The sequence below is a fragment of the Cebidichthys violaceus genome, unplaced genomic scaffold, assembly GCF_023349555.1.
Source record: "Cebidichthys violaceus isolate CVI_PGR_0920_01 unplaced genomic scaffold, fCebVio1.0.p SCAF_64, whole genome shotgun sequence".
Classification (NCBI taxonomy): Eukaryota; Metazoa; Chordata; class Actinopteri; order Perciformes; family Stichaeidae; genus Cebidichthys; species Cebidichthys violaceus.
Genome location: NW_027176861.1, coordinates 861912 through 876967, shown reverse-complemented (window position 1 = coordinate 876967; position 15056 = coordinate 861912). Strand labels below are relative to the sequence as shown.

The window sequence follows — 15056 nt, the reverse complement described above, 5'->3', positions numbered from 1 at the left end:
TTATGACGACCTCCAATAAGAACCACAAATATAACTGAGTTTATTTTGAAAGGACAGTTTTCATGCAACCAGCTGAAGTTGGTGTGTTTTGATGGTCATATTTAACAGCGGATCAGTTTTAAACATCTCACGGAGAACCAGAACCTGAACACCTCTGACTCATCCCAGCGCGTCCTGCTGTCCAGATGAGATCTCACGGACAAAGATTGACCCTTTTTTATTAAAACAACGTGCGACATAAACACTCTCTCAACACTGCACATTTAGTGTTCCTCCTTACAGCTCTAATCTACTACAGCAGGGTTCAAGATCTACGCTTGATAACAGTCACACAGCTGCCACCCTCAGATACTAAGATATGTTAGCGCTGAACTTCATCTTCAGAACAGAAGAAGAAGAAGAACAACAAGAAGAAGAAGGAGAAGAAAAAGAAGAACAAGAAGAAGAACAAGAACAAGAACAAGGAGAAGAAGGAGAAGAAGAACAAGAACAAGAAGAAGAAGAAGAAGGAGAAGAAGAACAAGAACAAGAAGAAGAAGGAGAAGGAGAAGAAGAAGTGGTACAGATACAAATAGTTTGGCCTCATGTAATATGTATTTAGAGTTGTGTCTCAAATAATAAAACATACAGGAGTAAAACATGTGGCAATGTTTAATTGTTGTCATGACACAAAGTGTTCACTCTGTGCACCGACTATGAACAGTGACACGGTTTATTGGGAAGTTGTGCTTAAATTCTGTTCTATAATATTCATATTTGATCAGTGAGACGATCATCGGTCCTTATCTTTAGAGAAACCACACGAGAGGTTCTGTCACTGGCTAATGTCCTGCAGTAGCGCGGTGGTGTCACGGGGCGTCGTCTCGATGGGGATCAGGTCCACCACATTAAAGGCCTTCTGGAGGGTCATGGAAACCATGCGTCACTGAGCCGAGCTGAGGTAAACAGTGAGGAGACTCAGCGTCTCTCTGAGATCCTCTTCTTCAACGGGAGTCCGTGGGTTCATCACGTGACGGAAACAAACGAGGCCTCACACAACAGTTCTGATGATACCTTGTGAAAAGTTACTGCTCGTTACTAAAGTCCAGCAACACGTGTTCATTTCTGCTCGTTACATGAAAACAGACTTTTCACAATAAACTTCCATCTTCACAGGAAACGACTTAGTTTAATAACAGACGGGTTGTTTGGGTTAAAGTAAGTATGAAAGCAACGTTCCTGAAGTACAGAAGTTAGGAGACAATAAACCAATGTTGACTTCTTGTTTCTCATGAGGAACACACGGCGCTCAAACATCGACCGCCCTCTCTTACTTTTCTTTGAACTTCCTCGTTCACGACGACGTGGATCAACACACTACTTGATTTCGTGGGATATCTACGGATCACAGCACCTTTATTTCAGCACATGGCTACGAGCGCTGGATGAGATCAGTGTGTGTGTGTGTGTGTGTGTGTGTGTGTGTGTGTGACAGTCAGAGCTCCTCTGTTTCATGAAGGGTCGTCACGCAGCGAGCTCAGGTGAGGGACGCTTGGACTCATTTCCTGTGAAGATCAGAGCAGAGACACATGCAGCAGATTGCTTCGTCATGTCGTGTAGAAGGGCTGTGACGCTTCCTCGTTGAACAAACACTGTTTACCACTAAGTTCACTCAGCCTGCAGCCACATGACTCCGGCCCCATCTCAAACCTCCAGGTACTTTCCTCAGGGATCCGTCCCCCATGTGCCGGTAATCACGCCACACTGTAAGCCACGCCTTCCATTTTCTCTGTGAACCAATCAGAGAGAGAGAAGATGTGACTCAGAGCGAGGGAAACGCTACGAGACAAAAAGCAAAAGACATCCAGAAATAAAACTGTAAAAACTGAACATTCACAACCTGGAGCCCTTCTTCTTCTGTCCAACCATTGAAAGTGCAACAAATATTACATTGAATGAACTTTAAGATGAAAGAAGCTGAAATCATCACATCATTTAAATCAGTTACAAACAGAGTTTGATTCATTTTTTGTCATCAGTTTGTTGTACAAACTACTCAACAGAATACAACGTTCTTTAAATCAGAGCAGATACATCATTCATATACTACTCATAAAGTATATCATACTATTACATTGCATCAGAGGTTCTGGAGTACGATTCTGAACCTTTAAAGTATTTTTAAAGTTTTGATACTTCTTCCACCTCTCCTTAGTGTAAAAACACATTTAAAGTGATGTTTAAGTGCAGTACTCATCCATGAACACAGCAAAACATAAAGTCATGTTAGATATCTAACCCCACACATTCATTAGAAAGTCAATGCCGTACATAATGTGTATGTTGAGTCTTTGTATTCTACCAGCTGCAGACGCCGGGTCCTCCTAGTTCAGCTAAACGGCGCTTTATGAATTGAAGGAGCAGTGAGTCCAAAGGGTTTATGTTTACAGTCTCCTGAGAGATTCTGAGGTTGTTCTTTTTATTTGCATCTTTCTAACGTCTCTCTGACTCTCAGTTTGTCGTCTCGTGACACCTTTTTTACTCTGAATTTTTCCTCTTTTGTGGAAATGTTTCGTTTCACTTTCTGTACAGCAGAATGAGTTTAGAGAAGCTTCCAGAATGTGACTCACATGTCTTCAAATGATAGCCTTTAAATAATCATATATAATAATAACGTAGTCCAGTATGAAATACTAACAAACACAAAGACATGACTCCCTTCAGTCAGAGAGCAGAAACAGCAGAGTGGAGGATTAAAGCAGCTTAACTCTGCATATACTTGAGTTTAGGCAACAAACAAACTGTTGAGGAGAAGTCCTGAGGATCGGACCGGCTTTAATACTCTTTGTCAATATTTAATACTACGCTTCTATCTCTGACCGTCAGTCACATGAACATATTTAATACATCACCAAAAACAATCCAAAATAACGTTCAACTCTCCCTTATCCTGAGAGACACATAGAAAGATGAAATGAATACTTGTGTCCATGAATCACAAGATATACATTTCACAACTCTGAGTCTGGGTTGGACTGAATCACTAACTCTAGTCTGACTCCTCAGTTTCACTTTTATGCTTCCAGTGAACGGAGAGAAACACTCAAAGATCACACTCTATGCTACAGGAACATTATGGTGGATGTGTGTGTATACATATATACATATATACATATGTATATATGTATACAGTATAATTTCTTTTAAATCCCTTTATGTGATTTGATGTGATGTCGTCCCTTTTGTATTGATATTATAAAAATGTTGTACTCAACTATGTCAATGTATTTATGTTAATGCATGTTAATGTATGTTAATTTGTTTTATTTATGTTAATAATTGTATTTATTTTCTATTTAATTCATTCTATTTCTTATTTTCTTTGTACAGTATCGATTGGTTTTATTGTGTTATCAGGTTTAACTCTGACCTTAGTCTGTGTTGCTTTGTTGCCCTCACTGTTGAGCGTTCTTTTGTTTTATTGCCTAACTTTTGTTGCTTTGGCTGTCCAAAATCATATTCTCCCTTTAGTTATTTTTATTGAGATCCCCCACCATACTTTCATTTTTTTTTACCACCAAACCCAGACCAGACCGAGGGGAGGAAGCCCCGCCACGGCTCTCGTTAGCTGAGCTTAGCCATTATTCAAAACCACAAATTGTTTAATGGAAACTTTAACTGAAAACATCTGCTGAAACAAAGATGACAAAAAAAATAATCCCATCTGCTGTGAGTTAGGCGGAGAGAAGCAGGACTGAGTCATCTTTTGTTCACCAGGTGCCTTCAGCACTGAGAGGCTGTGGGACTGAGCGAGCCTGGAGGTTGTGATTGGCAGGTGGTGGTTTTACTTTAAATCCTGGTCTAAAGTTCAGTTCACATGGACTAGTTCACTACCCGAGGACCTCTATCATTTTGTCCGTCACGTCTCATGTCATGTTAATAATTACCACAAATTACCGACCATATTTCTCCAAACACAGAGGTCATGTGATAATATGCTTTGCTTCTGGCAATTATGAATAAAAGTTCAAATCAGGAGGATCCTCTCACGAAACAAGAATACTATATGAACATAAATAGGCCTATATAATATCATATTATTTATAATCTAGTATACTATTGGTAATATAATGTCAGTAAATTAGAGTAAATTACAGAATAATCTCGTGTTTTTACGCCAAACAAAACACAGACGTGTTGAGAGCCGCTGAAGGTTGAGCAGCGTTTCTGAGACTCAAATGTTTTACATGAACATGAACATGAACATTTCTCGTTACTCACATCTCTAGATACAGAATTTAAAAACACTAATTAATTAATTTATGGGAGACCTGCTTGGTCTTTTCCTCCGTCAGTCATATTACAACATGATTAAGGCGTATAAATAGGACTCCATTTTTAAGGACATTCCTCGTCTCGTGATTCACGTAAACAACGTAAAGTAACTATGTAAACAACGTAAAGTAACTATGTAAACAACGTAAAGTAAATCGTAAACAATGTAAAGTAACTATGTAAACAATGTAAAGTAGATATGTAAACAATGTGAAGTAAATATGTAAACAACGTAGAGTAAATATGTAAACAACGTAGAGTAAATACGTAAACAACGTAGAGTAAATATGTAAACAACGTAAAGTAACTATGTAAACAATGCAAAATAAGTACATAAACAGTGTGAATTAGGTATGAATACAACGTAAAATGAGAACTTAAACTTAACATAAGTAAAAAAACAACGTAATATCAGTACGAAATACATTAGACAAACTTATAAGTCAACAAGACTTTTGGCTTCACAAACATACGTCTCCTGAGTGAAAGTCCTGTGTTTGTTTGACCCAACATCCTCCTCCTCCTTCAGCTCACTTCAGGGTTTTGTTGCCTCAACCTAACTTCCTGTGAAGACGGAATTTATTTTGAAAGGACACGATGCATGTAACAAGTGGAAACTGATGAGTCCAAAACGGATGCTAAAAAAGTTTTGAGTGAGAAAGTGTTGACATTACGTGAGAGTTTATATTTTGAGACTTTTTTTCCCTTGGTGTCAGTATGTGACAAAATAATCTCAAGTCAAGTTCTGCTTACTATCTTTTTATTTCTCATGGTCCTCAATGATGAAGGCCAGGAGATGTGGTTGAGACCTGAAATAAATAGATAGTAAGTGAACCTTGAGTTAATGGAGATACAATGTATGATCACAGCTTTATAGATCAGCAAAGGGGAAAAACAACCTTTTTATTGTTTAATACCTTTGTCTCCTCCGTCCTTCAGTCCAGAAGAGACACAACCTTAGTCCTGCTCCTGGTTCATAAATATATAAATACAAATACCATTCATGTGTTCATGTTGGGTTATGGACAGCTGTTAGCTAGCTGGATAAACTCGTATCCAAAGTTAAGTTCTTCTTCTTCTGGAGGTTACTGAACAGCTTCAGGTGCATCACCACCTGCTGGACTGATTTCCACGGAGCGCGAACAAACCAAGACGGAGTTCGATCAGGTTCGTGTTCTGGCCCACAAAGACGTTTAATAGTGTTGAGTGTTTTAAAATCTAATCTGGTTTTTACCCGAATAAGTGACGCTTAACATGACAGGTTTAAATATGACCGAAGAGCTTGACATGGACTCTTCAACCTGGATTAACAGAAACGTATATTTTCTAAACAGCAGTTGACATACAACGGTAAAAAGCATCATCATACATGTAGTTTATATTTGTTCTTATTTGTCATTAACTCGGTTTCATGCCTGTATTCGTACAAACCTGCCACGTAAACAGTCCTCTGCTGAATATGAGCTAATGTTAGCTAAAGTCAAAGTGCAAGTCAATCACCGCCCCCCCCCCCCCCTTCCTGAGCTAGTTCTCACTCCTCATTGGCTGACGTCTCCACCAATGAGAAGCTGTTGCCTTGGTGACTCAGAGCTCTTCCCTCCAATCAGATTCCTGCCTCTATTGTGCCACTGTGACTCATCTTTGGGACACAGAGGCCGATTGGCTGACGGCGTACCTGTGAGCGCCGTGTCGTGTGATTGGCTGAGCTATTTTTGAACAGATATATAATCAGAGAGATTCAGATTCAGACTCAGATAGAACACACATCCACTCATTGCTACACAAGTTGGTGAACACATTTATGTTGCACATTGGAGGGTCAGTCAGATAATTAATCGTTAATAAAAACGTGTAAAATATCGTGGCACCTGTAGGCCCTGAGATTAGTAAATATTAGACTTTCAGCTCCAGAAGAATTGTATTTGATGATTTTATGTATGTTGAATATGAGTGAGGCTGTTGTTAAAAGTCAGATTTGTGTGAATCTTGCATGTTTTCTTTCCCACATTTCCTTAAAATAATCCATGTTTTGGGCCAAAGTAGACAAACCACCATTACTGCATGTTGTAAATCAACACATTAACATTTTACTTTGTAATGAATTCTGAGCAGCTTTTGCCAAGCGATGCATCCAGAGGGTCGGAATCAAAATGCTTTTGAAATAATAATCGAAAAAGAAACATTTGACTCATTTTGAAAAGATGGAACATTGAACTTTAACTTTGGGAAAAAAACAAAGCTTAATTCACAAGTTTCTTCTGCATAAAGTCTTTTTAAATTGTATTCATCTCCATCTTCATCTCCCAATGTCACATTATTGTTTTGAAGCTGAATAAGTCACAGAAGCGAGGAGGCCATCGCTGCAGAAACAATGTTGGATTGTACGTTTCTACAAACTACAGGAAACGTTGAACGTCTCTGAACCAAAAAATATGTTTCATGAATACGTTTCATAAATACATTTCATAAATACGTTTCATAAATACGTTTCATAAATACATTTCATGAATATGTTTCAGAAATACACTTCATAACAGCCTCGTAGCGTTTACAGAAACGTGGTTAACGTTGTGAAACGATTGGTTAGATTTAGGCAACAAATACACTTTCTATATGTGCAACGTATTGAACTTCTATAACTGTAAATCCATGCACAGTAGTGAATCAATCCCCTCCCTCCTCGTATTATTAAATACTGGAAGTTTACTTGAACACTCATTTTTCACACGTCACCGTTTGCTTTAATGTTTCTTGTTTTTGCTCATTCTTGTTCGTTCTGTAGTCGTCTGCTCATATTTCCATTTTCATTTCTGACAAAGTGAAAGTACAGGTATTCGTCTTCAGCAGCAGTTTGGGGTGAATTATCTTCCTCTTCCTCAAAACATCACATCCCCAAAGCTCCTCTTAGCAAGTCACAGAACAGTTTATTAAATCATCTGTTTTGTGCTCATTAATGAATCTTAAAGAAACTAAATCTGTAAAAGTAAGAAAAATGGTTTGAAATTGACTGGAAAACTATTCTAATAGATTAATCCTCTGACAGTCCAATTCACAAAATATGAAATATAACCAAATAAATGCACAGAAAAAGGAGCAAGAGCACAAGGGTTGCACCACTTCCTGATGATGTCATACGCGACGACGTCAGTGTGAGTATGACTTCGCAAGTTCACATTTCAAAATGTCCGCCTGACAAGAAAATACGGCGTGTTCCTGAGACTCAACAACAAGGAACCGCTGGGTGTGTGTGTGTGTGTGTGTGTGTGTGTGCATCTGTGTGTGTGTGTGTGTGTGTGTGTGTGTGTGTGTGTGTGTGTGTGTGTGTGTGTGTGTGTGTGTGTGTGTGCATCTGTGTGTGTGTGTGTGTGTGCATCTGTGTGTGTGTGTGTGTGTGTGTGTGTGTCTGTGTGTGTGTGTGTGTGTGTGTGTGTGTGTGTGTGTGTGTGCATCTGTGTGTGTGTGTGTGTGTGTGTGTGTGTCTGTGTGTGTGTGTGTGTGTCTGTGTGTGTGTGTCTGTGTGTGTGTGTGTGTGTGTGTGTGTGTGTGTGTGTGTGTGTGTGTGTGTGTGTGTGTGTGTGTGTGTGCTTCTCCATTTTAACTGAAGCTCACTCTTAACCCTTGGTGTTCAGCTTGTCTTTGAGTTTTCTAAAGCCTCGGTTAAGAGTCATTTTGAAACTCTGGTTCATTTATTTATCTTAATGAAAAACACTTTTATAAACCCATTTCTTCATGACATCAGCATTCATTTATATTTCAGACGTCTTTCAGACTTATTGGTTTAACAGAGTGAGGAGGCAATTTCAACGTCAACAATATTTAAGGAAATTACATTTGTATCATTATTCAAATGTTGTAGATGTTAACTTGGTGCCTTTATCTGTTTGAAGGTTTTGATGAAACGTTTCCTTGATTTGATTTTACGTCACAAAAAAAAAAATCTTCTACGAGACGCAACTTTGTGTAAAACAACAACACACAGACACAGAAATAGATTTGACATTTAACATGTGCAGTTGCCACACTGCCGATGCAAATCATATCTACTCAGCTACTTTCAAAATAGCATGTTTCGTCACATGTGTGTGTGTGTGTGTGTGTGTGTGTGTGTGTGTGTGTGTGTGTGTGTGTGTGCGGTTTCACACGTCAGGGCAGGGTTCAACCATTTAATGAGTGAAACAAATGGTTTCTGTGCACAAAGTAACTGTCTCACCAGACGAGTGGTCTGGAGTGGAGCACCGATTCTCGCTCAGCATCAGAAGTGCTTCCACGTCGTCCTGAACGCACCGCCGTCACTCGGCTCTTCACCGACAGCTCTTTGGGAGATCACCAGCCATGAGGTGGAGGTGCCGCGTCATTCTGGAGATCAAATCAAACGGACTCCTGCGGCCTAAAGCGTTTTCCTTACATGCAAAGAGCTACTGCGACGTCACGACTCTGGCTCTTTACGATAGATTCAACACTGGAAAGAGAGGGAGCGTCTCCAGACAGAAGGTTTAACTAGAACTAATCCTCAAGACTCAGACGTTCACAACGCAGAGAGCCTGAAGGATCGATGGATCACACAGGAAGCTACTTTTAAAGGATACTTCCACTTTATCACAACTTATTGTTGCAACAACATTCTACTCACCATGTCAAAAGCCAACCTGTTCTCATACAATGATATCTTAACGGAAAGTTTCTCCTAATCTTTGGTGCGTTTTCCTACGAAAGTTCAGCAACTTGTTACATGAATACAGTCTTTACACAGGAAACAACTCAGTGAGGTTAAGGCAACAAAACAACTCAGCTAGGTTAAGGAAACAAAACAACTCAGTGAGGTTAAGGCAACAAAACAACTCAGCTAGGTTAAAGCAACAAAACAACTCAGTGAGGTTAAGGCAACAAAACAACTCAGCTAGGTTAAAGCAACAAAACAACTCAGTGAGGTTAAGGCAACAAAACAACTCAGCTAGGTTAAGGAAACAAAACAACTCAGTGAGGTTAAGGCAACAAAACAACTCAGCTAGGTTAAGGAAACAAAACAACTCAGTGAGGTTAAGGCAACAAAACAACTCAGCTAGGTTAAAGCAACAAAACAACTCAGTGAGGTTAAGGCAACAAAACAACTCAGCTAGGTTAAAGCAACAAAACAACTCAGCTAGGTTAAGGCAACAAAACAACTCAGTGAGGTTAAGGCAACAAAACAACTCAGCTAGGTTAAAGCAACAAAACAACTCAGCTAGGTTAAGGAAACAAAACAACTCAGTGAGGTTAAGGCAACAAAACAACTCAGCTAGGTTAAAGCAACAAAACAACTCAGCTAGGTTAAGGCAACAAAACAACTCAGTGAGGTTAAGGCAACAAAACAACTCAGCTAGGTTAAGGAAACAAAACAACTCAGTGAGGTTAAGGAAACAAAACAACTCAGTGAGGTTAAGGCAACAAAACAACTCAGCTAGGTTAAGGCAACAAAACAACTCACTTAGGTTAAGGCAACAAAACAACTCAGCTAGGTTAAGGCAACAAAACAACTCAGTTATGCTACTGTACAGCACGTGTTTTGGTGAGAACGTAATTTCAAATGTGATTCAGGGCTGCCTGGTTTAATCTGTGTGATCGATGACATCAACGTCAATATTTTAAGTCAACGCATTTCATATATTTTGTCCTTGTAGCTGCTAAATACACTCACAGAGCCATGAAGTCGTCTGCATACACGGACAGCGGTGACGCAAAGCCGGAGTGTTCTACAATGAATCAAAGAGCTGCAGAACCTTTAGTGCCGTCACTTCATTAAAGGTGTTTTATCGTAATAATTTAGGGGAACTCTGTAAAATTACAGTATTTCTCTGCAAAACCCTGAAATGAAAATGTCTGTAAATGTATTTGTATTGACATTCATTTGAATTAGGAACTTGTTGTTTTAAGCAATCTTAATATTTTTGGATCAGCTCTGAGTCATAAGCTTTATCAGACTTTAATCACACAGAAAATACTAATCATATGTTTTACAGTTTGACAACTTTACTTTCAACCTTTCATATCTTTTGTTTTGTTTTGTGATTTGAACATTTTCCAACTATCGCGCATCATCTGACTCATTCTTCTTCTACTTCTGTGAAAACAAACCACCAGACTGATGCATCACCACTTCTTTTACCAGGTGGTTCTGCTTGTTAAATCTATGAACACAAGCATGTGCTACAGTTATTAATGATGCATTGTTAAAACATTTGATGTGGTTTGACACCGTTCACTCTGAGCTGATGGTTTATTACAAACTATTACATGTTTGGCAGGAAAGGTTCTGCTTTTTAAGGGAGCTGTCAAAGAAAGTAAGTAAAGTAGTTCCTTTAATTACATCCACGTTTATTTCACTTCAGAGAGGAAATAAGACGTCTTGCCCTCACTTTAATATATATATATATATATATATATATATATATATATATATATATATATATATAAATACATAACTTCATAATCCAGGTTAGGATTTTAATGTCTTATAATATGTAGAAAGCGTTTGTCAGATAAACGTTTTTGGAAAAGTGTAAATTATGTAAATATATCTGACATGAAACTGTATTTCTATCCGGAATATTCAGTCTCACATGTGACTGAATAACGTCATGTGATTAAATTCACACACTGAGTTTACTCATTTATGTTTTGTGGCGTCACTCTCTTTCTCTTGTGCTCGCTCAGTCCAGACGAGCGCTTCAGCTGCTGCAGGAAAGTTAACAGAAACACAAACGTGTTCCACTTTTACCTTGTTTCTCGTTTTCTCTTCCTGGCACTTCCCTTTTACTCGATCTCTGCAGAGTTACGCGACGCTGCTCTGAACTTTGACCACATTAAGAGTCGTCTGTAATACTGATGAGGTATGAGCTGAAGCTTCCACCGACACAGAGCGTGAAGTAACGGGAGAATGGAGCTGGAAAAAAATGTACTGAACTTCTACGTTTTTTTAAAAGTTGGTTCAAATCTACATTGTTGCCTTTTATTCCTGGTCCAGTTCGCTAAGGACGAGTAAAGAGACAGGAAGTGTCGGGAGGAGCCACACAAACAGGACTTTCACCCAGGAGACCGCCGTTTGTGTCCCGTTGACTTTTCTCACCCTGCTGTTGTTACCTAACAGTTGTTTTACGTATCAAAGCGTATCTTAATCCAAACCACAATCGCTTTTCTAAACCCAGCCAAGTAGTTTTGTTGCTTAATTCAATTTAATTCATTTCTTTAATGTTTGCCTCAGAGGGCTTTACAATCTGTGCCGCTTACAACAAACCAAGTTCACCTAAACACTAAGTAAACCCACAGTTTACTTTGAAAAAGACTCTATTTATGTAACGAGTAGAAACTGACACGTGGTCCAAAACCAAGGCTATAGAGGAATCTAGAGCGTCGTAGTTTGATGGACCAACAGACAAACCTGCACAAACCGGCAACGGCAACCGCAATGTTTGCATTCACTCAACCCACATTTTGAAATGACGGCATCTTACAAAACTACGCTGCGCACTAACAGGCAAAGTGCAGACGTTCCTCTGAGAATCCCGGCTACACCGAGGGGATGCTGGGAAGTCAAAAGAAAGAAAGAAGATCCGGTTCCTGAAGTGACTGGAGTCGGACCACGAAGTAGAAAACGAGGCAACAGATGAAACGTTCCATAGTTGGTCTGAACCAAACCAAACGGGTTCGGTGTGAAACCTTAGCGGGATGCAGACAGTTTGGGTTTTTATTTTCCCGGCATTTGAGATTTTCATCTGTGAGATTCGTTCCACCTTTATCTCTGCAGAGAAGCAGCTCGTCACTTCTGCCTCGGTAGGTGCCACTGAGGTTGTTATAGTTTCACCAGAACACCGAGTCCATTGAACCCGGGACTGTCTGTCTTATCTGAGCTGTAAACCAGCCGAGCAGCTGGCTGAAACCACAGTGTGTGTGTGTGTGTGTGTGTGTGTGTGTGCGTGTGTGTGTGTGTGCGTGTGTGCGTGTGTGCGTGTGTGTGTGTGTGTGTGTGTGTGCGTGTGTGCGTGTGTGTGTGTGTGCGTGTGTGCGTGTGTGCGTGTGTGTGTGTGTGTGTGTGTGTGCGTGTGTGCGTGTGTGTGTGTGTGTGTGTGTGTGTGTGTGTGTGTGTGCGTGTGTGTGTGCGGCACATTTTGTGTAAGTGTGTGCGTCTCTGCTGCACAGAGGTTTTATATGTGGTTGTGTGTGTGGCAAGGTTGCTGTTGGACATGTCTGGGCGTATTCTCAGTCACAGAGGCCTGAGGCCCTGTATTGACGGAGCCACACACACACACACACACACACACACACACACACACACACACTTCATGTAGTAGTCCGGTGAAGAATAAATGCTAAACTGGTCTAATTCTAAAGAAAAAGCACTTCCTCTTTTTTAGCTAAAAGACAAAAGAAATGAAATGGTGGAGTCTCCGTTTCCAAACCGTCATTCCTCTTTTGTTTGACCTCCGGTTAGCCGTCATCATCGCAGAGTTAAAAACGTTTCTGTGTGTTTGTGTCACACTGTCTTTGGGATGAAGTCTGGCGAAGTGATTTCTAATCTAACGAACAAGACGAGACTTCGTACAGCGGCTTGTTCACGGTTACATCACAATTAGTCAACTCGCCCGCAGATGAAAACACAACGGAGGATTTACTGTCGTGTTGAGAAACACTGGAAATAGACAACATGAGCCTCTGACAGCTGATGGACATGTTTAGAAATGAGACCTTTGAGGGACACTCATTCCTAAAATGATCCACCAAACCTCAGAAGGTAGAAGAAGCTTGAACAGCGCTGCTCCTGAGCAACTTTTCCAAACATTTGGCACTTTTTATTTCACTATTCTCTGTTAATCACTGGAGTCAAATGCATCTAAGATAAGAACAATGTTAATTGTGTGAATTATCTGCACTAAACATCTGACGTTTTGTGTTTTTCTTTAATACAAAATGTATGTCTCCAGGGCGATAATGCTCTTAACTTTACACAAGTTAAATGAAATAACAAATATTTACCGAGCGTTGCACAAGGTGACCCAGTCCGGAGCGCGACAGTTATAAAACACGTGATTAAGTGGCCCACTGACACGGTATCGTGGTTGTAATTCCTGTTGAAACAGGTTGAAACGAACTGTTTTGATTTGATAAGACGGGCAGAAAAGAGACGCGTGACGTCTTTTGGTTCACGCGTACTTGTGCAGCACGAGGTCACCGCTGAAGACACGCCGATCGACCAGGAAGCTCCAGGGTCCGTTTTATGGATCTCTAACGAGATTGTTTAAGTCGTAAAATGAAAACGAGCGCAGGACTGTGAACGGGTGAGTCAGCATGTTGGAGAAAAACATTTACACACACGCTGAGACGGCCAGCTGTCGGAGTACGAGCGCGTCTCGGTGAATATCTGTTGACGCTCCTCTTATCCTCTGACGTCTGCGGCGCTAAAAACACCCCATGAGTCACTGCTGTCAGGGAACTGTTTTACAGGAGCTTCACCTGGGTCATCTAGTGCTGCACCTGGACCCAGGTGGAAAACAAGTGGAGCGTTTACAAACTGAGGCAGTGCTGGGAAAGAGAAAACAGCTCAAATGCATATTGATTCATAACACTGGAGAACCGACAAAATGAAGTGTACTCAAAGCACATTATTACATAAAACAACACAATGCACAGAGGAAACAGATGTTGCTCACAGCTGGAGCATCATTCAAATAAAGAGAGGATGGTGGTGAAATATTGGAAAACAAAAATAAGTAATCATTACTTACTTACGTTTACTGGAAACAGCGGTTTCCAGTAAACATGGAAGTTAATTTTGAAAATTCACTATGCATGTATTGAGTGGAAGGTTTGTATGAACAAAGAAGTATATTTTGAAAAGTCACCATGCATGTAATGAGCGGACACTGTATGTTTCCTGTGGACATAGAAGTTTATTTTGAAAAGACACTATGTATGTAATGAGCAGAAACTGTACGCTTTCTGTAAACATGGCAGTTTATTTTGAAAAGAAATGATGCATGTAAAGAGCCAAAACTGTATGTTTACTGTAAACATAGAAGTTTATTTTGAAAATACACTTAAGTATGTAATAAGCGGGAATGTAAGTTTTGTATGAACACAGGTTTATTTTGAAAAGATACTGTAACGAGTGAAAACTATGTTTCCTGTGAACATGGAAGTTTATTTTGAAAAGACACTATGCATGTTATGAGAGGAAACTTTACATTTCCTGTGAACACAGTTTATTTTGAAAAGATACTATAAATGTAAAGAGCGAAAACTGTATGTTTCCTGTGAACATTGAAGTTTATTTTGAAAGACACTAACAAGCGAAAACTATGTTTCCTGTGAACACAGAAGTTTATTTTGAAAAGATACTATGAATGAGAGTAAAGCCACTGAGTTGGGAGTGAGAACGTGTTGCATATTCTGACCTCATCCAAATAAAATCAACATCAAATATTAATTTGCTCAACATAAAATCTTGGGAGTTGTAAATACAGTTTTGGTCACCTGCTGTCTACTGTCATCATCACATGAAGTCACTTCCTGTCAGTCCAGTGGAACCAAACGTGTCCTGAACACACTTCACAGAAACGTGAACTGAAGTTGTTGTTCTCCTTCAAACAGACACATCAACACGTGTTGTATTGATGTGTTTCTTACAGTTGGGATTCAGTTCTGCTAAACTCGACGGGTCTCAGACTCCAAAGGAGAAGCTCACTGAGCTTTATAGAGGACAGATATATACC

The 15056-nt window shown here is 39.8% G+C and overlaps 1 long non-coding RNA gene across 2 annotated transcripts in view; it reads right to left on the bottom strand.

Annotated features, from left to right (window-relative positions):
• Positions 1 to 633: 633 nt before the first annotated feature.
• Positions 634 to 15056, bottom strand: part of LOC137890251 (uncharacterized) — a 60078-nt gene continuing 45655 nt past the window's right edge. The window contains exons 5-6 of one of the 2 annotated variants that reach the window (XR_011105282.1): positions 1640 to 1768; positions 634 to 1544 (exon numbers count right to left, since the gene is read on the bottom strand). This is a non-coding gene — a long non-coding RNA (uncharacterized lncRNA). Of the gene's footprint in view, positions 1769 to 15056 lie in introns of both variants that reach the window. The other variant, XR_011105281.1, reaches the window with a different exon arrangement.